At 43.8% G+C, this 23,235-nt stretch overlaps 1 long non-coding RNA gene across 1 annotated transcript; it reads right to left on the reverse strand.

Moving 5' to 3' along the window:
- Window positions 1-9,081: 9,081 nt before the first annotated feature.
- LOC119704916 lies at window positions 9,082-22,957 on the reverse strand. The gene is made up of 3 exons (XR_005258099.1): window positions 22,837-22,957; window positions 9,320-9,415; window positions 9,082-9,178 (listed from the first exon to the last, which is right to left on the reverse strand). It is a non-coding gene; the product is annotated as an uncharacterized LOC119704916 (long non-coding RNA).
- Window positions 22,958-23,235: the final 278 nt, after the last annotated feature.

Genomic DNA, 23,235 nt, shown 5'->3' on the forward strand with positions numbered 1-23,235 from the left:
CCTGCAGTGTAAATCAGAAGTAACCCATTGAAATGCATGTAGGTACATATGGATAGACCAAATGTAAAAGTGGGCAGATGCAGTTTCTTAAAAGAACAGTTCTAGTTATCCTGTAAACATTTAGGATTCTGTGCTGCTGTAAATCTGCATCATTTCATCGACACCACTGGAAATATATCAGTTTAAACAAGACCAGGCTCCAGCTACTGATGCTGCTGGCCACATAGCCTGGCACACCATGCCTGCAGCTTTCCCTTTCCACACTTGCCTGATTCAGCCTTGAAAAATCTCCACTTTAGAGTCCCCACTAGCTCATCAGTACTCTGTTTCCAATAAATTAGAATAGGCAACACAAATGTGGGGGTTAGTTTTTAAATGTTCACATATTTTTTAACTCACATGCACCCAAAGTCCCTTGCTAGTATTGCACAGCTACCCTGGAGTAAATACCATCTCCCTGCCCCCAAAGCCAGCCTCTTCAAAGGAAAGCACACACAGCTTCAGTGCACACAGCTCTCACCACCTCGGAAGGATGTCCGTGATGTTTTATACCAGCTCATAGCATTAGAGAATAATATAACAATTTCTGTGATGCAATGAATTCTAGTCAAGAAAAGAAATGCTAATGGATGGTAACTAAACTGGAGCAACTGTGAAGGCTGTTCTGTGGAGACAAGGTAGAGGAAGATTTCACTTAAGACCTCAGCAGTGCTGAGTTCACCCATTCTCAGGATACCCACAGAGGCAGCTTAGAGCCCACAAAAGGCATTTTTCCCACAAAGCAGACCAGTCTCTAAGGAGATAAAGGAGTAAAAATTCCTGTGAATCCAAGCTAGGGACTGTTGTAAAAGGAGGATAAGGAGAGCATAAACAAATTGGAGTTTCTCAGCCCAAGCAAAGCCAGTGAGTGTTGAGCCTCTGTGCCTGGGTCAGCCCCCACAGCCTGGAAAAATTATTAACCCCCACAGATTTCTGAGGGCAGAGAGGAGTGCTTTCCTACAGGTTTCTCCTCCTCCCCTGTTGTGTGAGTGGGAATTTGCCTGTACATATTCCCCTGGGGAGTGGCAAAGGGGAGGTTTGCACACCTGAGTGCAGAGACACGGATTTAAGATGTTGTGGTCTCCTAAAAGGACAGCAAGGCTACATGTTCTGCTTGCCAGGCCTGTAGGCTGCTGTTTGATTTTGGCTCTCCTGCTCAGGTGCATGCACTCTGAGGGGAGGATGAGAAGCAGGTATCAAATAACTTAAAGTGTTTTCCACAGAAGCTGCCCACAGTCAAACCTCTTGTCAGTCTTGTGCATGAAAAAGTGAGATTGTATTTATGGACATAGTCCCTTACCTGCTAATGTCCTTTTTCCCTGCCATGCCATGGTGTTTGCTCTATAAGTGAGTGTCACTGCTGCTCAGGTGAGAGAAGGATGAGGAGGATGAAGAACAGTGAGAAGGTGAACCCAGCCTCGCCTAAAGCATGGGCCAGGAGGCTCAAAAGGACATCGCTCCCCAGCTGATGAAAAGTGAGGCCGACAGAAGCAAAAGTTTGCCACCATCACAACTGAAGCTGAACTTCAAGGCACCACCTTGAAGACTGGGGAGGAAGAGCAGCCCTGGCTCACTCAGTGCTTGCCTCCCTGTGGAGGATAGGCCAGATTGCTCTTTGTGACGTGGACATCTGCCTGCTGGGAGCTGTCTTGTGGCAGGTACTAATTTCATGAAGGGCTCTGATCAGCCAGGAATAACTTTCAGTCACAGGGCTGCATTTGGACTGGCAAGTAGGAGGTGGAAAGCACACTACACACCTTCCCTGATTCAGATCTTTGGAGCCATCCTGTCCCCCATGGGCTTTGAAGTTCATAAAGCTTGTGTCTCTTAAAGCACACAGAGGTTTGCACTGGGGCAGATGCACATGCAGTTGGGAAGTGTGCCCTTTCCTGGATTGACTCAGAAAAGAAGAAATTTCTCTCACCCTGTAGAAATCAAGGATTTACAATTACAAGTGGTGTTTACATGCACATCAAACACCTCTTAATGATAGGGAAAAGATCTGAAGGCAAGCAGCAGAGGTTTTCAGCTGAGATGAACTGGTCGAAGAGGCAGGGATCTGCCAGCTATCCTGCAGGAAAAGGAGACAGGAGGCAGAAAGTGGGAGCAGAGGCGTGTGTGCCGGGTAGGGAGAGGAAGAAAAGCCTGGCACATTCACCAGTAGCAAATTGGGCTCCCGCATGGTCTAATTCCTGCTTCACCACAGACTGCTAACACAGCTTGGATAAAAAGGGAAAAAGGGAGAAAAAAATCTATTCAGGAGGCTGCAAGAGCACATAGAGTCTGTTCTGAGCTCCTTCCACAGGCAGACAGAAATCAATAAATCAATAGGAAATGTTCGCTGGCTGTAAAATGGGTAGAGAAGCCAGTGTCAAGCTGCTCTAAGATGGATGGACAGTAGGTTTGCAGTTTGCAGAAGGGCTAGAGGTGACTATCACCTTGAGATGGGATCAGCGGCCAGCAGTCCAGCAAGGCTTTGAACCTTGAGTTTATGATTAAGGGCTGGGGCACAGATTGAAACACTCCTGAGTGCCCTGCCCAGCCCTCCCTGGGCCTGGCTGGCTCTCCTGCTCAGCAGCACCGGGGCGCTGGCAGCCCGGCCGAGCAGCTGCCGGCGCTGGCCCTGCTGTGCCACTCCATTGAAGTCAGGCTGCAGAAGACTGAATAAAAATTGACTAGATGCCTGGTGGTAGTGAGGATTGATTGAAGACAGGCAGGGGTTTTCTACCCCACAGTTGGATTTTTTCCCTTTCTATGAAGGATTTGACATAATGTGGGCAGAGATACTTATTCAGAGCATCGCACCTTCATTTTCTCCTTAATGAGATGAGCGCAGGCACACGGAGCAGTGCCAAAGATGCTTAGGGAAAGCTGGCACGAGCTGCATCCTTCTTTTCTTTCAGAGGCGAAGTATTTGCATGGGGTGGAACAGATGGACTTGCAGAAGCCTCGCTGTGTGTCTCCGTGTGCCCATTCAGGTTCAGAGGGCGGCCGCTCTTCAATTGGTACTTTTCAGATGCAGAGATGATCTTCACTGTGCTATGGCTCCTGCAGAGCCAGACAAGCAATCTAGCTTCAGGCTTCCTCCCTTCCACAGCATCCCCTCCAGGACTTACATTTCTTTCAGTCTCCATGAACTGCTGCTTACTCCATTCTTTGAAGGTAGATGGACCTTTTTAACCTCTCGTAACTGAGATTCTGGCTCTCATAGCCCTCAGAAGCGATAGATTTGGGGCCAGCTTCTTCCTCTCACCAAAAAAAGACTCTGCAACACCATCATTGCTACCCATGTGTTATCATTACCACTGCTTACACACTGCTCTGCTCAGAGGGGGATGTACACTGACTGTAACAGAATAAAAATTTCTAATCTGGTTAAATAAGACCTGGTATATTCCCTAAATACTGCCCTGAAGTCACTTTTTTTTTTTTTTTTTTTTTTTTTTTAATGCTAGTCAAGTAATCAAGAATTCCGTTTCCTGGACTGTTTTTGGAATCTTTGTTTCATTCAGACCTACTAAGGCCCACAGTGAGCAAAACTGGCAGACATGAGCAGGTCTCTGCAGGCCTGAAACTGGGCACTCAGAGTGTAAGAGAGAGTCTAGGGAGGGATTTTGGATGGGATAGTCAGAGAGATACTGTTTGGGGAGTTAGGCAGGACCCAAAATGGGCTTGTTTCACACACTGGAAACTGACTGTGAATAGATTTTGTCTTCTTGCCTACACATGGAGAAACAAGAAGTCCTGGCAGATAACTTGGTTAAGTTTTCATCCCAGAGCCTTGCTTTTGAGGACAGACTTGGGAGTATCCCAACCAGGCAAAAGAAAGGGAAAAGGCTGTGAACAGCCAGGTGCTCTGGCACTACCCTCTGCTACAGAGGTTACATTTACAGGCAGATTAGCTGGCTCCAAAAATGCTCTGATGTATTCCAGGAATGTCTGTGGGAAGCTGCATGGATACCTCACCCAGCAGAGCTTGGAATTGGGGGTCCAAAAGTGAGACCTTGATTCCCTAGCTATGGTTATTAGACAGCCATCAAAGTAAACGTCCTCTCGCCTTGCTAGTATAAATAATGGTGAAAAAGAGCTAAAATAAAAGACAATGAAGTGCTTACAGTGGTGAAAGGGAAGTTGGAAAGGAAGTGGTGAAAGGAATTGCTCTCCTTCAATTTCCTGTTAGTTTTCAGGTTTAGGCTATGTCATTTGCTGTGGAATATCTACTTGCTGTGGAAAACTAGAAACTGTCTTAAATCAAGAGGGGAAAGCTGCTTAATCTGTTGGTTGGCCCAGTGCAGCTGTTGCAGCAGAGTGGGTTGCCCTGGTGAACCTCTGAAGAAATCATTTGGAACATAATTGAACCCCAGTGAAGTTAATGGTAACTTTCACCATGAATTGACTTTGACTTGGTACCTTCAGAATAAAATTCCATTATTTTTCTCATGACTACTCATGTATTAGTGTCCAGAAGAGATGCATTTTATTGAGAATGTATTTCATACTTCTGGGCTAGGTACATCAGTGCTGAGAAAAGCCAGAATCCTCCACGTGAGCTCTCTCCCTTTGGTACTGCCAGTGCAATCCACATGAACACTTCAGTTCTGATCCCTTGCATCTGGAGCAGCAGCAGATGCATCAGCAATCAGTGATACCTTGGTCAAGCACTGAACTTCATGAGCTTTACATGAGCTCACTCATTCATGAACTTTGCATGAGTTCATTCTGTACTCTGCCACTGAACACTTGGAGAAATATTTATTGAAAAACAGATAAGATTTCATTTTAAAAAGCTGCATTTGATGAAGTGGACCGTGACAGATTTTGTGCATATTGATCAGCCCTGATATCAGTCTGGGGCTCTTATCAAATATGTGTATTCTTACCCAGACTTTCTGAAAAAAAAAAAATCAGCTGCAGCTGGTTATGAGAACCAATATACAGAAACTCAGACCTCTGCAATTAAATGTATTAACAAATACAGAAATCACTGGGGGAAAGGGCTCTACCAGGGAAAATGGCAGGCACCTGAAAGTTCAGGGGCAGCTGTTAGGAGACAGACACCCCTGCACAGGCAGCACAAAATAAGCAGAGGCCTAAACAGGCTCTTTCAGGTGGCATGGGTTTAGCCGAGCTCCGATGGGGTGTTAGGAGCTGCTTCTAAGCTAAGGAGACTCTGCTCTCTCTCAAGCACTGCATGACTGTTTTGTAGATTTTTTTAGCTCATCTGTGGTAGAGTAAAGGAATTCTAATGAAAAATTCATTAAATTAGTTATTTTTTTTCTGTTTCCAAATCACTTGGAAATAGATGTTGACTTTGATTGATTTGTCTGTGGCTTGAAGAGGTGCTATGCTCTCTGTGCAAACATGGTTTATCCTGTGGCAAGTTTTGCTGTGTGTCTTCACTGCATCTTCTCTCCTTATTTTTTTATTATAAGTGGTGAATTTGGTGTGCCAACACTAGAACATGCTTTCTGGGTGACTTACAAGAATTTCAGTTACCTAGGTGTTTCTTGAAAACAAAATATTTAATTTATAGTAAACAAAAGATATTATTATTATTATTATTGTTGTTGTTGTTGTTGTTGTTGTTTGTGGAGCCTTGTTTTTCTTTGCTGTACTCACTCAGACGTGAGAGTTCCTCAGATTTAGCAGAAATAATTGTAGATTTAGACACCAATTAGAACAGAAGCCTGTTAAAAAGAGTACCACTGGGAGTAAATAGTTGCTTTTTTTTTCTTTTAATAAAATGAAAGCTGTGGGGATTATTTTAAATTTCTCTTTACATTCTGAAGCTTTTGTTTTAAAATACTATTAATATAGTCAGTAAAATTCAGTTTCTGTTGAACACTTCCATTCTGTTTTCAAAAATAGCATTCTTTTCAATGCTAGAAATGACTAATAGAACATTTCAGTTCCTGGTTATATTTTAATATATAAATAATTCTTAGGAAAGGAAGTAACTTCCTTGCAAAAGTAATGAAAGAGGTTTTGTGTCATTCAGTACAAAGAAGAAACAATACAGCAGGAGCCAATATTTCCCATATTGAGTAACAATGAGTCCACAAACAGAAATCAGGTGTATAATAAGAAAATGTGTATAATTCCCTCATCCCACTTAAACTTTTTTTCCTTACCCGCTGCCGTTCCCCACTGGCTTCATGCAAACAACAAATCATCCTATTGCTCCCACCTGGCAGCTCTCCCTTTATTGTTGTTTCTCATGTTTTTGTCTTTCCTGTTATTTCGCTCATGTGGTGCCTGCAAGTCCAGCAAAGGATCTGTTGTGCTGGGATGCCACACAATGTGTAACACAAGGAAAAACAAAGTGCATCCTTAATTGTGCAGCAGTGGGGGCGTCCCCAGCACTTTCAGATTCAAGACAGGATTCCTTCAGGCTGAGACAATGCCTTCCTTTTGAGGTTGCTCAGCTTCATAAAGGGTTTTGAGAATTCCCTCTCCAGCCTCTCCTGTGAGCTGGATCTGTTTGGTACCTGAGCCCTGCATGCAGCAGCCCAGCTGGAGCAGAGCCCAGGGCTGGCTCTGTGCTCTGCCCAGGGTGCTCCTGCTGCCCACAGCCCACTCTGGGGACACGGGGGGCAGTGCCACCCGTGTGTCACAGCCAGCCACGGCTCACAGGTGTTTGGCCAACAATGGCTCCGGTGTTCGCGCCGCCCTCGCCCAGCGCCGTGCGTGTCTGTAGGCAAAAGCAGGAAACTGGCTGAACACTGATGTAATCATAAAAAACGTGATCTTATCAGGGTATATCTTGCTGATAAGGACCTACTTTTGATGTACAAATGGTTGGGCATTGCTGGTAACACAAAAGCCAGAAATACAGCAGCCTCCCCACACAATGGGGGTGCCATGCTTGTGCCTAATAACATTTAATGCTTAGACAAGCAGACAGTGCAAAGCCTCTCCCCTTCACGTTTCCCTCCAGCTCCCCTCCCCCAGACCCCTCCTGCCACTTGCTGACGCCATTTGCCTGGGACTGGAGGTGTCTGTGAGCTCTGAAAATTGGATCACAGGGATAGCTTTTTGCCGGCCCCGGTCACGCTGACGGCAAGACTCGATCGATCAATACTCTGTGTGACACTTTCAGAATTCATTGGAAATGATGTCCTTTTCAAATGACACCCACATTTTATCGAGGGCAGCTCCAACAGCAAAGCACCAAGTGTGTTTTTGCAAGATACGTTTTGTTAGTAGTAAACTTTGCTTTATTTGTAAAGCTCTCTGTATTTGGGATTTCTTCATCCCTCCCTTCAACCTCCCTTTTGAAGAGGGCAGAGATTTAATCTTTAAAGGTAACTTTGTAGCCTGACATTTAGAGTGTGAGCTGTTCCTAAGCCTGATGTTTATTATGACATATGGCCTCTTCATGTAAAAAACAGTAAGCTTTGGGGGAGAATTTAAAAAGTAGCCTGAAGCTCATAGCACACAGCTAAAAACTGATTCACAATTTTATCCAAAACATTATCACCTCTGGGTAAAACTATTGCTCCTCTATGGATTCCCATGAAACTACTTGGCGCTGCTATCTTGGAGCCAGTTCCTGTGGGTGGGACTACACAGGCCATTCAAAGCAACCCTTCAGAGCCATTAATTGCTCACGTTGACAGGCAGCAAAGAAGAATGGTGCTTGCAGCTGGAGGCTTCAGGGATAAGACACAGAGAGAAGGAGAAATGGGGCAATCGTTGGGAATCTCTTTTGAAGGACTGTCAAAAATAAGTAACCTTTCCATTGAATGTCAATATTGAAAAAAGATCTTTAGTCCTTATATTTTGTGACTCCAAAGTAAATAGCTCTGGTTGCTCGAGAGGTTGAAAAGCTGTGTACCAGGCAGCCTTTGGGGACTGCATAGCAGGGACTTGCAGGATCCAGCCTGGGGTTTAATTTTGCCCTTATCAAAACTAAAGCTAGATGTATCATTTGGACTTAGACTTAAGCCGACCCAAAATGAACAAAGGGTTTAGCCTCGATCAACTTTGTGAGGAAAAAAGGAAAAAGCAATTTCCCAAAATAAATCCTGTGTAATTTGGGATTTACAACATTCATCAAGGTGCACAGTGTCTTTGAACGGGTGAGTCTGTGACCGGATTAGCACGTGGGTAGTCCTAAAAAGAAGTAGAAAAATTAAAAAGCCGTCATTTTTTGACTCAAGACAGCTGCAGAGTACAAGTGGGGAAGCTCATGGCAGAAAAGCAGTTAAGGTGGGACAAGGTATTGCAAGTACATATCTGTGTTTTCACTCTGTGTGTACATCAGGCAGGAGAATTGTCTCCGCACCTCATTGCTGTGACACTCTAATATGTGGGTTTTGTCTAACTGGGGTAAAATCTTTCCTGGGCTGTAACTAGAGCACCACTGCCAGTCCTGCACTGACTCTCTGATACAGTGAATTTCATTAAAGTGAAAATAAACGTTGCAAAGTCCAAAAGTTTGTGATAGGGGGAAAGAGAATATCAGAAGTGGACTATGGACTTATTAATCTGTTCAGTTGCCAGGAAACATCAAAACTGTAATAAATTATTAGATAGCAGTTTATAGGGAAGTTTTCAGTTGCTAATCCTGCCCTTGTAATAGCACCTAATGGTTTCATTTACTTTGTAAGGAATGTGGCCTGGCAAATTGGCTAGCTGCTATTCTGATTTATAACACAGGGCTTGAATGGGACAAACTAGATACAGAGATTACAGTGACTACTGCCTGATTTTAAAGGTTAATTCCTATAGGTCTCCATGCAGAAGTAGCACAGCTCACTGGGAAATGTACCATCTGAGCTCTGAGTGAGGGACAGCACATGAGCTAAAATGTTTGGGCTTTTACTGCAAGGTGTGGAGGCCAATGCTTCTAGTTCTGGTCACTGCCAAGGAGATGGAGGCTTGTCTGGGTGAGGATTTACTTGCTCTGGACAAACATCTTCAGACTAAACACTGGTATCAAGCATTGCAGTCAGGAAGTGTTAATAGCTTATTGTTCAATGCAGTTACAGAAGATGTGTTTCATCCCCATCCCTTAGTTTAATTTAATCTCTTCATTACCTTTACTTTTAGTTTCAGAAATCTGATTCAGCTCTTGCTGTTAGAGACAGCCATCACTTCCTAACATTGGGATAGCATCAGGAATGTCGTTCCTAACCTGTATCCAGTGAAGCAACAGAAAGGAATATATTAGTTTATTCAGATTTTCTAAAACAGATGTAAGAATGCCACATGTCCTTGCCAAACTGGCTAAGAAAATAATGAATTTGGTGCAAGGTTGAAGTACACTGGTACGCACCACAAACATGCTGTTGGGGTCTCTGCTTCTGACCACACTGGGAGAAATGGGTTCAAACCAATGCCATGGCTCTGCAACTCCTCCTGGCTTCAGCTTCTATTAAAATCAAGAACAGTTTTGCTATGAGCTTGAACAGCTTCAAGGGAAGGTTTAGCATAACAAAAGTGGTTCTGCAAATATTTGCTTTATCATGACAGCTCTATGGATTTTATATACTTTTAAATATTTAGGCACTTTTTTGTACTAGAATCCTTAAAATCTCCAAAGATGCTGCCAGTGAAAAATCTCTTGAATTTGTCCCCTGTATAACTGACCAAAATGTTGTCAGCAGAGTAAATCTTTTAGCCTTGAAGTCCAAGGAATCTTTTAGTCTTGCTGAGGTTTAATGAGTTGGGATTCTAAGCTGATTCAGCTCTTAAACAGTCTGATCATTAGTGCTGTATCATCTGTCACCTTTGGGTGATAATTAGAAAAAGAAAGTCAATAACAATAGTACATAACACTACTTTACCAAGATTTAAACAAGTTGTAATATTGTTGAACATCTATTGATGAGTCCAAATGTGCCACAGGCTATTGAGCACAAAGAGTGCTTTGATGTGATGTTTTCCATTATTAATTTGATGTGGTGGAGTTTGTAGAAGTGAGAACATTTGTTTTCATTTTATTACATGTGGGAAGAGATGAGATACTTTACATATTCATTTTGTTTCCTTCTATTGTTTATGCCACTAAAGCTTTTGAGGACCAAGCACAGAAGAAAAAGAAGGAAAGCATCTCAGTTAATCACATTAGACTGTTTGTTTACCATATTCGTTTTGATTTTGAATGGTATTGATTTGTTTGACCTCCAAAATATACATCCTATAGGAGTGTTAGCAGCCCCTAGATGACAGGGGAAAATGTGAGCGGAACTGGTTTTTCCCCAGAATAGCAGCAGCTCTCAGGAGCTCAGCACAGTGCTGCAAAGGCAGCTCAGGATTCATTAGTGCATCACTTTACAGCCCGGATATGGGGCCTGATGTGCACGAGATAGCCCAGGAATGCAGTGGTCACTTACTGCTCCTTGTTGACCACTTCCTCATCTGCCCTTGGCTCTTCCTTCGGGTGATTAAACTCATTTGTGAAGAGCACAATTATGGAAATCTCGGAAGAGTGAGCCTTTTGGAGTCTCTTATTGCTTTGTTTTGTCTAATTAATCCCCTAATGAAAATTTTTCCCTCCCTCTAGTCTGTCCTTTTTATGCTTTCTCAAACCACAATATGTTAACACTTCAGTCAGTCATGGGTCTGCAAAATGCAGTTTTGCTTAGCTGATGTGTTTCAGTGATTTAAACAGGAAAGCTGTTAAGCCAAAAATAGAGCTATGTACATAAAACATCCAAGCATAAGAGAAAAATATCTTTGCAGATTGACTAGGCCCTTTTAAAGAAACACAACAAGCTGTTTTCACTTCGTATCTGGAGTTATCTGTTCGTAGGACACTTGAAAGAAAGTCTGAATCTCTTGAAACTATCAGTTGTCTTTTTCCTTAGCAGTTAAAGGAAGATATTTATTTCTCCTCTCTCGTTTTTAGAAATAATGTATCAGTCCTGCTTTGGACCCTGGAAAGCACCACATCAAGCTAAATCACACAAATGTTTCGTCTGGTTGTAGGGTGCTTCTTAGGGGTGAATGGCATTTAAGAGCCACAGATAGCACTGGCATGAACTCTAAGCTCCAAGGGTTTTGTTTTGAAATCCAGTTGTATTTTGAGCAATAACCACCCATCCTTCATCTATTTTCCAAGGCTGCTCAGTACAACTGCAGCTAAGCAATGGAACAGGGACACACAATGGCTCGGGTTAACATTAATAGAAAACTAAAAGCAGGAATTTTTCACATTAATTGTTGGGGCACCACATGCTGCCATTCTCAGTATGAGATAGAAGTGCTTTACATGGATCAATTACTTCCCTATAAAATGTAAAGGGAAGTCAAAATACAAATGTAACCCAAGCTCAGCCTGGGTTTTAAATTCTCCCAATATTTTAGATGCATATAGTAGGGGTTCTCTTTCAGTTTCATCATTTCCTTAAAACAAAATAATGCCTTTCATAGGCACTGGAGAGATGTGAAAGATGGTGTTAAAAGCTTCTTTGTTCATTTCTAGCAGTCAAATGTCCAAATTTAGTGAATGAAGATCAATGAAAAGCAGGAACTTGCATCAGTAAACTATAAACCATCGAGTTCCCAGCTTTGGTTATCTACAAATCTCAGTGACACACAGCCTGCTCACATATGCCTCCACACACAGAAGCAGGGCAGCACAATTTCTTGCCAGCACTCGGCTCTAGCAAGTGCCCTTTATTACACAGCACACTGAGGCATTTCCCAGACAAGGCACCCACTGCCAAACGTGGCTGCAAAGTCCACTCCTCACACCAGGGGCATGAAAGATGATTGGATTCTTCTCCTGATAAGTAAACTCTACATAATCCCCAGGGATGATAAACTTTGTCTAAAGTCCAGAATCTGGGTCAGATTATCGGTTACCTCTGCAGCACTTACACCAATAATGAATTTGGACCTCAGACTTGAAAACTCATGATATTCTTTGATGTATATAACTTCATTTTGACATACACATAAAAAAATCAGCTAAGTTTGTGAAAATGCACAGAAAACCCTTCATAAAGCTGAAGTATCTCCATTTTCATGCAAGCCAGACTTAATCACACAAATGAAAATACATCTTTAAATAATATTACTGCAGAATGTTCTAACCTGCAAATGTGCCCAGCATTAGATTATATAGCATCATAACCTTCCTCATTATTGTAAAATAAATAAAGTCTTTACTCTTCACAGCTCAAATTTGTATACTCAATCAGACACACCAGACTGATGACCCTTTATTATTCTGAGCCCTGAACAATGATTCAGGGTTATCTTTTGTACCAGCTGAACACTTTCCTGCTGGAAAGCTTTGCCAAGAAAGCTTTGCTCAGTCAGTTGAGGGTGAAGAGCTGCCCTGGGCACGAGGTGGAAGTGGGAGGGTGGCAGGGATGCATGTGCTGTGCTATGCTGACCTCCTTCCACCCTGAGGCTGATAGAGAGCCCAGTTCACCTGCAGCTGCTTCACAGCCCTGCCTTTCACAGCCCTTTCTGCTGCGGCTAAAGCTCAGCCTGAATTTGAACCTCCGGTACCCAAGTGAAACAGGCAAAGCATTTCTTACTGGACTGGAATTTGGCCAGAACCCTTGGGAACCTGTTGCAGTCTCCGTAATCAGCTCAGCAAGTTCATTCCCTTTGCATCACTCACCCCTCTTGCTAGGGCAGCACTGGGATGTGGTTCCAGGATAAACAGACACAGGCTCTCTCAGGGACCTGCTGGTAGTGCCTTCCTCTGGTCACTTGGTTTGTGAACTTCTTCGTTCACAGGCACAGCACCACTGCCAGTGTAGCAATAAAAGCTTTCCAGATTTGTGAGAGTTTACCTTAAGTAAATGTCTTACACATGTATTTACCATCCATAAGGTGTTTTGTATCTGAGTTTTGCCCCTTGCCACTTTTCCCCTTTCAGAACCTACCAAAGGTGCTTCTTGGGACCTGTTCTGTCTCCCGAGCTCACCACCCAAATGTTCCCAAAGGAGAGGGTGGCACTGTGGCTTGGGATGCGCTGCTGGCAGGCAGGACAGCCTCTGCTGCTGCTCCCCAAGCCTCTCTGGGGGAGTCAGTGCCCCAGGGTCTCTCCACAGCAGCAGGACTCCAGTGGGATCCTTGTCTGAATCATTCATTAGGTCATTGATGAGTTAATACTTGTACAGTGCTCTCTATTTCCAGTGTTGTGTGAGAAGTAGGGGTTATTACCATTAGTAAAGAAACATTTCTTTATTGATGTTTGTACTCCAGATATTCAAGTCACCTTCATGTCTTTCTCTTCTGCCCACTGCCTTCCTTACCAGTCTGTGGGACAGGGTTGTTCACATGTGAATTAAATGTAATTAGGCGGAAAAGTTGATGATGAAAACTGAAATTCCATCTACATCTTCCTACTCACGTTTTATTTAACTCAGGAAGTGCTTGAGCTGTTATTGTGCTCTGGGGCTAGCACAAGTGTGGGTCACAAACTAACTTTAAAAACTATAGTTTTTCTGCATTGCATTAGAAATTATTTGGCAGTTCTACTGATGGACTGAAACAGCCTAAAAGTGACTCTCATCAAGTCTGTCTTTGTGTCCAGAATAGTATGCAATAGGTAGTGTTTTATAGTTTTGCACTGATCTATGTACTGCAGGAGGAACTTCTTCCCTTGCCTTGCTCCAGGTATCTTTTTTGCTAGAGATTTCTCTTTTGAAACTCTGTGGTTTTTCAGGTAACATTCAGAAACCATTTCTTTTGTCGCTGTTTTTGTAGTTTTCCTTGTAGCTCATTGATTTGTTCAAACCAAAAACTCAAAGCCAATCTCTGAGGCTGTCAGCCTGTTTAGCTGTGGAGGAAAGTCCACCAACTTCTGTAAATAGAGCCGATAGCGTGTGGCCCTGAGGGCTGCTGGAGCTCAGGGCCTGCCTGGCAGAGTGCTGTGCTCAGCCCCAGCTCCAAATAGCCAGGGGGGCTGTTCACTATTCAAAGGACCACAATAGCTGTGGGACCCCTTCTCTGCAACCTCCTGTGGCTGAGCAGCCATCTGCAAGCTGTAGTGCAATAGTCCTCACACCTCCTCTTTTATTGCTTCATATTAAAATTGCTATTGCCAGCAACGCTTTGGAAGGCAATAAGCACAGTGCAAGCTCTGAAGTCTTTTTTAAAGTTGATTCATCTTAAAAATCTGACCCATTTTTTCAAAAAGGTAACCAACATTTGTACTTTGAATTTGTCTTTAAAGGAAGTATGGTTAGAAATACCAAAGCAAAGTTTAACCAAGGGGTCGTGCCAAGGGGTCGTTCTGTCACTCCTGGGCAAAGGGGAGGGCTCTGCACTGTGGGTGCTCCTCACAGCAAAAGCTTTTGGTTTATGATTAAAGCTGAGGAAAGCAGATAGTGGCAGGTCCTGTCCTGGGTTTTGTGCTCATTTTCACTGGCTGGCCTTTGCAAGACTTTGGTCACAGAAATGAAACCTTAGCACAATCTGCCTGCCTACATTAGCATTATTCTTTTCCCACTTCTACCACTTTAGAGCCTTTCTTCTTGCCATTAGCAAACCCTCAAGCCCCAGCAACTGCCAAAACCCTCCAGGCAGATGAAAAGAAGAGGATCCATTTTCTCTAAACTGGCTCCATGATATTTTATGAAGAGCCTCTCAACAGATCCAACACTTCAGCTCAGGAATACCTTTTGAAGGCCAGCAGAGCCTGTGAGTGAGACAGGGATTAAAGTAATCCCTTCCCCTGCCTCATCTGGAACCTCTCCTGGAAGGAGTTTTAACTGCTGTCAGCCCCTTACTCTCCATGTAGGTCCTGAGCAGCTTTGCTGTTACAAAAGGTCTGCAATAGTACCACAGAGCTTCATGCCCTTGTTTTAGAAAAACAATAGATTATAATATATCCTCTACAAGGCAGGAGTGGCGTGTGACCTAAGAGAAACTTTTATACTTTGTTTCAAGCCTTTACATTAATAACTGTGGTGTCTGTGACCTCCAAATAGTGGTGTTTTTGTTGTTCCCCTGTGATTCACTGGTGGTTCACAGAGCAGAGAATGAAGACAGTGGTGATCAGTTACACATCAGCTGCAGCTATTAGAATGCAAGGAAGACCATCAGTTAGTTTATACAGCCATAGATGATGATGCTGTCTAATCCCCATCTCCAGACAGGTTCTAGTGATAACAAAGTGCATGGGCTTTTTACACATTATAAATAATGTACAAAGCCCTGGCCTTTGAACATAACTGTTTTTTTCTTAGAATACCTTTTTCCTGGACTGCCTCTTCTGCTGCCTGTGCAGGTAAATGCAAAAAAGGGGAATTTCTGGAGATCTCAATACGGTTCCCATAATGCTTTTTTTTTTCTTCTTTATCAAACAAAATTTTAAAAACCCCTTGATATGTATTTTCTAATACTCCATATGAAAACTTTGTCAGCAGCTTCACACTTTTCTTGGCAGTGTGTATATTCTTGGAAAAGTTTCGGTTTATTCCAGTTGCAGTATGTACACTCCCCCTTAGAGTCACTCTGTGCCAAAGGAGGTGTGAAAAAGGTACAGATGGCATCAGGCAAGGAAACTCTGTTAAAAAAGGGCAAAAGTGAATCTGGGCAGTTGTAAGTAGGCCACTCTATTTACCTTGTATGGAAATAACCAATATGTGCAGAGACTGAGTCCAAACAAGGAACCAAGGAGAGAAAAGCAAGAGGTCTGGGAAGCCTTCAGCCACCCTGCTGGCTGCACACTGCCTAGGACTGAGTTTGGGCTAGCTCTGTTCTAAGAAAGACTGAAGAAACTCGAATATGCCATGCTAAAAAACAAAAAGCAGGGATTTGTCATGGAGGGAAATTTCAGATGAAATATGGGTGCTTTGGTGTGACTCTAGTGCATACCTCTGATACCCATCATTACAGGCAGGGCCAAGGCTGGTGTGCCATCTTGCAAATTTCCTTCCAAAACAAGAGCTCAGGAAGACCCTGGCTGAGACCATAGTTTCATTCACCTGTTTGCTGTTGCTCTCCACTTGCACACAAACCACAGGGACTGGCTGGGATCTGTGCCCTGTGCACTGCACACACAGCGCGCGAGTCTTCAAAGCTTCTCAGCACAGCTTTTACATTTGAGCTCATCTAACAGGGCAGTGTGAAAGAGAGCACCATTCTTCCATGTCCTCCTCCTCCACTGCTGATTTGGTCATTGTTAAGTGGAAAGGGTGTTTATCCCACACAATTTTTATGCAGCAGGTTGAATACAAATCATCTGCCTTCATTACATCTATGTGGGGAGAAAGGAAATCTGTAGTGTCAGAAAAGGCCATACATCTATTTGTCATGGAAGAAAAAATTCAATTTCAGACCCTTTAGGGCATGTCATCCAATGACTTTGGGCTGATCTTAATGTACTGTTCAGGTATCCCAACTTACCCAAGAAACTTATCCCAAAAATTCAGGAGGCCACATCAAGGCGGTCCATGCTACAAATGTCAAATATCAAGACAACTTCGTGTTTAATGTAGACCAACATAGACATATTTCCAGCCTTATCAGAATTTTTGGCCTCAAGGAATCAGTTAAAATGGAAGTTATCAATATTCCTACTGCAAGATAAAACGGGTGGGGTTTTTCCTTTGCATCTCATAAAGAATTCAAAACCTGTGCAGACCCATTTTCAGCAATCTTTGAAATCACATCTGCAAGTTGAGGAGTAAAGCTCAATGAAAATTCACACAGCAAATTAAAAGTGTGTATCACAGGCTTAAGAGAAAGTGGGTGTGTCCACAGCAAAGTGGGGAAGTTATGATATTTTATGAAAATCCTTTTGTTAGGATTTTCTTCTCTTGAGAAGCTGAGAGGGCTTCAAGAATAAATGTAAACAAATTTTTATCTGTCGCTGTGGAATACAACAGGTGCTTTCTTGATTGATCTATGTTGGATGTTTCTACTTAATAACCAATCAAGGAGGCAGCTGAGTCAGACTCTCTGGGAGTCACAAGCTTTTGTTATACATTCTTTTCTATTCTTGTTTCACTTTTTAATGCATCTTTTTCTCCATTCTTTTAGTATAGCTTTAGTGTGGCATTTTTAATAGAATATATATCATCATATAATAAACCAGCCTTCTGAAACATAGAATCAAGATTTCTCCATCTTTCACCTTTGTCCTAACTACCCCAAAAACCACAGGGAAGTGCTGAGGTATCTGGAGGTTCATTCTCACCTGTCAGTGGCTGGCAAATCAGAGTAAGGTCAGAGCCAAAAAAGGCACAGCAGTGACAGTGGAAGCTGAACCTGGGACCACTGAAAGGTGAATGTAATCCATTAACTGACTTGGATATCAGAAACTCCAGACTCAGAAAAACTCTCTTGTTTCTCTTACTTTCCTGCTGTGAACTTTTTAAGTGAATTTTGGTTTTAAGGTATATCAATAAGTGGTGCTTTACAGAACAAGCACGAGGAGCTTTTTTAACTTGGGCCACTTCGGCTTTCTTAGAAGGAAATTAAAGCAATGTTTCCTGGATATGAGCAACCTCAAAGGAGCAAGAGCCATTCCTGTGATGTTTCACTTGTGTTGCACAATGTTGAGGCGTGGGGCTGCCTGGGGAGAGAGGTCCCCAGCCCCAAGGAGCAGGGACAGCTGCTGGGCACTCTGGGGTCACTGGGAGACCTCTCCAGAGAAAACTTGGCACCTGCAGCCTTCTGAACACTGAGCTTGGCCATAACCATTTCCCAGCCATCCCTCTGCCTATCCAACTCTGCATCCTTTGGAGCACTGCTTCGCTGAAACTTTAGCTTTCCTTAGGCAAGCACAAGAAACCCTTCACCCATCTCCGAGATGCTGGATTCAGTGCTTGGTTTTCAGAGACAAGTGAGAGAGAAGGAATAGGAGGAAAATGCTGACTCCCTCTCAAATCTGGATTTGCTGTCTCATAAACAACTTTAAATGTCTTCCTTTAAAGCTAAATGGTTGTACATTTCATAGATATACATTTGTGCTCTATTGCTCTCTATGTATGTTCTGTGTCAATGCATTCAATCTTGAATACATTTTCATTCTGCAAGCTATATGCCATTAGAAGGTGTGGTTTTGATTGGACTTCTGTTCATCCTATTTTGTATTTTATATAACACACTGTTACCAGGAGTATTCTGAATTCCATGTGGATATTAATGAGTGTGTTTGCTAGAGGTCAAATATTTCCTAGGAGCATTGCACTGAACAGAATGTATCAAAATGTCCAAGAAACTGCTTTCAGGACCATTCAGACACTCTTTCACTGTGTCAGGAAAAAACCCAAGAGCCAAATGACAGGCACTCTGAAGACAAAAGCAAGCAGAGAGGAAAGCTGGGGTGGGCAACAGCTGCCTCCTTCCTCCCCCTGCTCTTTTCCCAGTGACTTGTGATGTGTGATATTGTATTTCTGTGTGGGTACATCAGCTGCACAAATATAGTGGTTGGTTGGCAGGACAAGGAGTCAAGGCTTCAGTTACCTGTTGCCCCAAATTTCCCTGCCCCTGTGGTAGGTAAGCCCCCATGGCAGCCCTGGAGAAATGCTCTTGCTTCCTCGCACAATGGCTGTCCTTTTGGGCACAGCTACCCACCCTTTACCTCTGAATTGTGATTTGTTTCTACAGTGGAATGTGGAATTGCAAAAAGAAGGTGGCCAGAACTCAAATGAAGGAATGAAAAAGAGCAGATGAATCAATTTTGGGATGTTCTTTTGATGCTCTTGCCCTCTATTTCCCTACTCTTCTTCTAAGCCCTCTGCAGTTATTTCAGTGTGAGTGCTGCTAGCCACATGGATAAGATTCAGCTTGCAAAAATGTATGCTTGCAGCAAGGAAGACTTACCCTTTAACCTTTAGCAGCCATTTCCTCTGAAAAGCACAAGTTTCATTTTCACTTACAGTGAAAAACATGTGGAGGGGGAAGGGGAAGAGAACCTCATCTCTGTAAAACTGCCGAATGGTCCTGTTTTCATCCTCTGCACCAAACTTCACATAGCTCTTTTTGCATTATGCAGCGTGCCCTCAGGAAAGAGATCTGGCAGGAAAAGCAAATGCAAACTCTCTCGTTAGTCTTGAAAGGCCTGGTCGTGAGCATGTGGGGTCAATCCCCTTCAGCAGGTTCATTTTTCTTCATTGCAGTTTCATGAATTTGGCCATAAGCAAAAAGTAGGGTTTAGTAAAAAAAAAAAAAAAAAAAAAAATACCCTTAAAAGCCAATATAGTATTCATTAAACAAAACTGGAAATTACATGCCATATTGGAAAAGTCAGGAAGGTAGAAGAAATTCCACATCCCTGCAATATATCCAAATGTATTGCAAACAATGCACTCTAGCACCAGCAGCCAATGGGGCTCCACTCTCACCTGGGGTAAACCCATGTAAGTCATAAAAATGGGATGAAGAAAGGAATTTTTCTTCTTCTTCTTTTTTTTTTTTTTTTTTTTTTTTTTTTTTTTTTTTTTTTTTTTTTTTGGTTCTTGAAACTCTTATAATCAAGTACTTTTCTGCTTAGAACATATGGGATTTTTTTTTCAGGTCTGACATGACTTGAAAGATAACATACTAGAAGGATAAGCTTCACTGCAAGTCAGTGATTTTTTAATTCAGCTCATTTTTCTAATCATCAAATACAGTTACCAAGAGAGAAAAGTTAATTTCAACTTCAAGGGACACCAATGCTCCCATCCCTGTTGTTTCCTGAGCTCCTGCCCTTCTCCTTGGAGGTTGCCCAAGCCAAGCATTTACTCAGGGTAGGGTGATGGTGCAGCGTGATGAATTTCCACATAACCCTCATCTTTGCTGCACTGGAGGGTGCCTGTGCAGAGCCCTTACCCCTGTGCCCCAGGAGCCCTTCTCAAGAGGCACCTTAGGCACAGGCGCAGCACCCCTGAGCCGCTGCCTGCCTTCCCAGCACTGCCTCCTCCTCCACAATGGCATTTCTAAAGCTTTCATACATTTTAAATATGCTGTTAGGTGTCCTTCCTCCTTTACCTTCCTGTAAAAGCTTTTGAAATTATTTTTGAATGGAAAGTCCATGATCTTATGAAAAATTCCACTTTCAAACTTTTTGTTCAAACAAGTATCATCACGTTTTCTCATGTCCTCAAAATGACCATCTGAAGGAAGCCCTTGGTCCCCCAACTGTGAGTGGTGACCGCTTGGTCACCAGCCCTCTGTCACATACACATTTTAGCAAAAGCAATTCTAGGGATATTTCTCAGCACTGAGTCCTGCTAAAGCTCTACTGAACAGAGAGGGGATAGCATCCCCTCCCAGGCAGCAAAGGTGCTGAACACAATGCTGGTGCCTTTCACAAGATGTCATTGTGTACCAATATGCATATAAACCACATAAACCTGGTGAAATTATAACATATCATAGTAAGCAAGATGAGATTTGACCAAAAAAATTAAAAGCTTGCTGATGAAATATAATTATGTGAGAAATTCCCTCAATGTATTGTGAACTGATAAGAAGTGTTAATTGCAGTCCTTTTTTTTTTTTTCTTTTTAAGGAAAATGCAATGGATTAATTCTGGAAGTCAGCATAAATGACTCAGTAGTGTGGGGAAAAGGTGTAAAGGAGAGAGTTGAGTGTGTGAGAACAGAGAGTGCATAATGTATTAGCATCAGCAACACCGTCTGATGGGTGAAGGCTTTTATACTACTTCTCTATTGATAGGTATTTCAACCAGCAGTAAAAAACTGCTCTTGACACTCATCTGTAGGGAAAAATATCCACATAGTCTTTGCTGTAGGACCAATTAGCCTGTGAAAGCAGCTGGGGGGGAAGGGGGAGGTGCGGGATATAAATGCGGGATGCATCCACACTTGATTACTCTAATGAAATGTCCATTGATTCCTATGGATTAATGTGAGAAGAACGGCAGCTGCGGAGTGGCTAACACCTCTAGGTCAGCAGCTCTGTGTGTGCGTGCGGACGTGCGCAATGGAGGGGGCAGCGCGGCCAGCCCGAGCTCCGCGGAGAGGGCCCGTGTGGCTGCGGAGGGAGCGGTGGCTGCGCGGCGCGGCCGCGACAGCCGGCGACGGAGGGAGACCCGCGGGAGGCCACAGCGAGGGGCTGCGGGGACAGCGCTGTCCCTCCCTGCCCCTCGCCGCCGCTGCCCCTCGCTCCCGTTTGACTTTGCTGTAAGGCAGGCTGAGCTCACAGGTCATCTGTTTTTGTTAGATTAATTTGATTCAGCGTGTAGGAATAGAGGGCTGAGCGGGCTAATGGCTCTCTGCAGGTGACATTGGGAATGGCCAGCGCTCGCATCCTCCTCCCCCATGGCTGGGGCTGCCGAGAGGAGCCGCCGACGAGGGGCTCCCTCTGTGTCAGGGATGCCGGTCCTGCAGCGAGCACCTCACGGCAGCGAGCTCCTCACGTCTCAAGCACTAATCCCTTATCTCTCGCACCGTGTCATGTAGAAGGACTTAATTACAATGAGGGGCCCGGGATTTGCTGAGCGCTCGGTGCAGGGCTGCTTTCACAGCGCGGGGAGCGGAGCGACGGGGACCCTGCCGCAATTGGCACAAGCGACACAACATGTCCTCTCGTGCACTCGTTCTGATATTTTGGCGTTGAAGGGGATGTGCTGTGCCAGGGAAGCCTAGAGGAGCCGCCGGAACCATAAATTGTACTAGGAGAAAAGGTTGGTGTGGAAATATGAAAGGGTGAAGCATTTAGGCTGGGACTCTAGAAATTACATTTCAGATTAAACAAAAGTATCTCTGGGCCAGATTTGTGCTGGCATCGTATCCCACAGTGGTACCCATGGTCTGGTTCCTCTGGTGACAAGAAAGGGAAATCTGTTAGTTATTACTGAGGATGAGGAATCTTGTAGCTGTATTGCACTGTGAGTAGAGCTTGACTGCAGTTAAGAACACAAAATAACCAGACACATTGTGGCTGTTGTTTCGGTTGTTTTCAACGCACACTTCCCCCCATCATCATAGTACTTAGGAACAAGTACTACAGCACTCACCAAAAATTTTAGGAACTGTTCCTTTTCAATACATACAGATGTGATCAGGCAATTGCCAGACCCAGGTGGCCCTGCAAAGATCAGGGTCCCTCAGGAAGTGCGGGATCTGAGGCTGGGTATTAATATTCCTGCTGTATTGTGCTAACTCAGGAGAAAGATGAATCCTAACTCTGAAACAGGGCTTTGAACAACCTGCTACTGGTTTGGCAGCCCTTGTGTCAAATGCCCAAAACTGGTGCTAAGAGACAATCTGGTAAATGTGCATGTATGCTAACATGGGCAGAGAGAGGTTCAAGTGTGGGATCACTTGGTCCCAAAGCTCTCTGCTGAGCCCAGCCCTACAAGCACCAGGGCTCCAGCCCACACTGGGTGATACTTGGCACATCCTGTTTTCATGCCATTGAGTGACAAAACTTTGCATCACCATCTGAAGAGCATAATTGATCCCTGAAAACACAAATACTGCACCCTGCACACCATGTGTTTGTATGTGTTTCCCCAAGACTGCTCCATAGCCACTTACCCTTCACAGACCCTGCTCCTTCTTGGTGGAGGCACAAACCCCAGTGGAGCAGGTGGCTGGGACTGAGGCTGTGCCCCACCTGTGGCCACAGTGTCCCCAGCTGTCCCATCTGGTAAAGGGCACTGGGGGGGCAGGAGGGTGTTGGCCTCAGTGTGCAGTGCTGACCTTCACTACTGTAGCCAGACCTACCCAAACATGCCTCCACCTCCTTTGATGACTATAAAACACATGGTTTTAGTCATAATTTTTCATTTCTGTCTGTTCAAGAACACGTTTGTCAATGATTCCTCTTTTTGGTTCAGTGTTTCCCCTTCTCATTAACTAGTATTTTAATATTCTGCTCTCCTGCAGAAACACCTTGCTTCTCCCAGATGAAGAACGGTACCTGAGTAAAGATGTTTGTCATGCTGCTGTTCCCCTTTTTCAGAGAGGCAGGATGTGCAGTGTGCTGTCAGCGCAGGTGCAGTCAGAGGAATTAAAATGCAGTGCCTGGATGTGTTTGGCCGCTGTGGCTCAGGAGGTGTGTGAGTGTGCAGGCAGCCGTGCAGGCAGCCGGGCTCTGGCTTAAAGGGCTGTCCCTTTAAGCCTCGCCGGTGTATTTTTAGAAAGCATAAATAGGCTGCATTCTCCCACTTGCTCACTATCCAAGACATAAAAAGGAAGGGCTTTCTGCTTTCTACAAGTCTCCTTCCCCTGCTGGCACCATATAAGTCTGTCTTTTAAGCAGTACAGGTCCACAGCCCTTTTTTTTTTATTGAGAAGCTGCAGAACTCTAACCGGTGGT

This window comes from Motacilla alba, chromosome 10 (genome assembly GCF_015832195.1).
Source record: "Motacilla alba alba isolate MOTALB_02 chromosome 10, Motacilla_alba_V1.0_pri, whole genome shotgun sequence".
Lineage (NCBI taxonomy): Eukaryota > Metazoa > Chordata > Aves > Passeriformes > Motacillidae > Motacilla > Motacilla alba.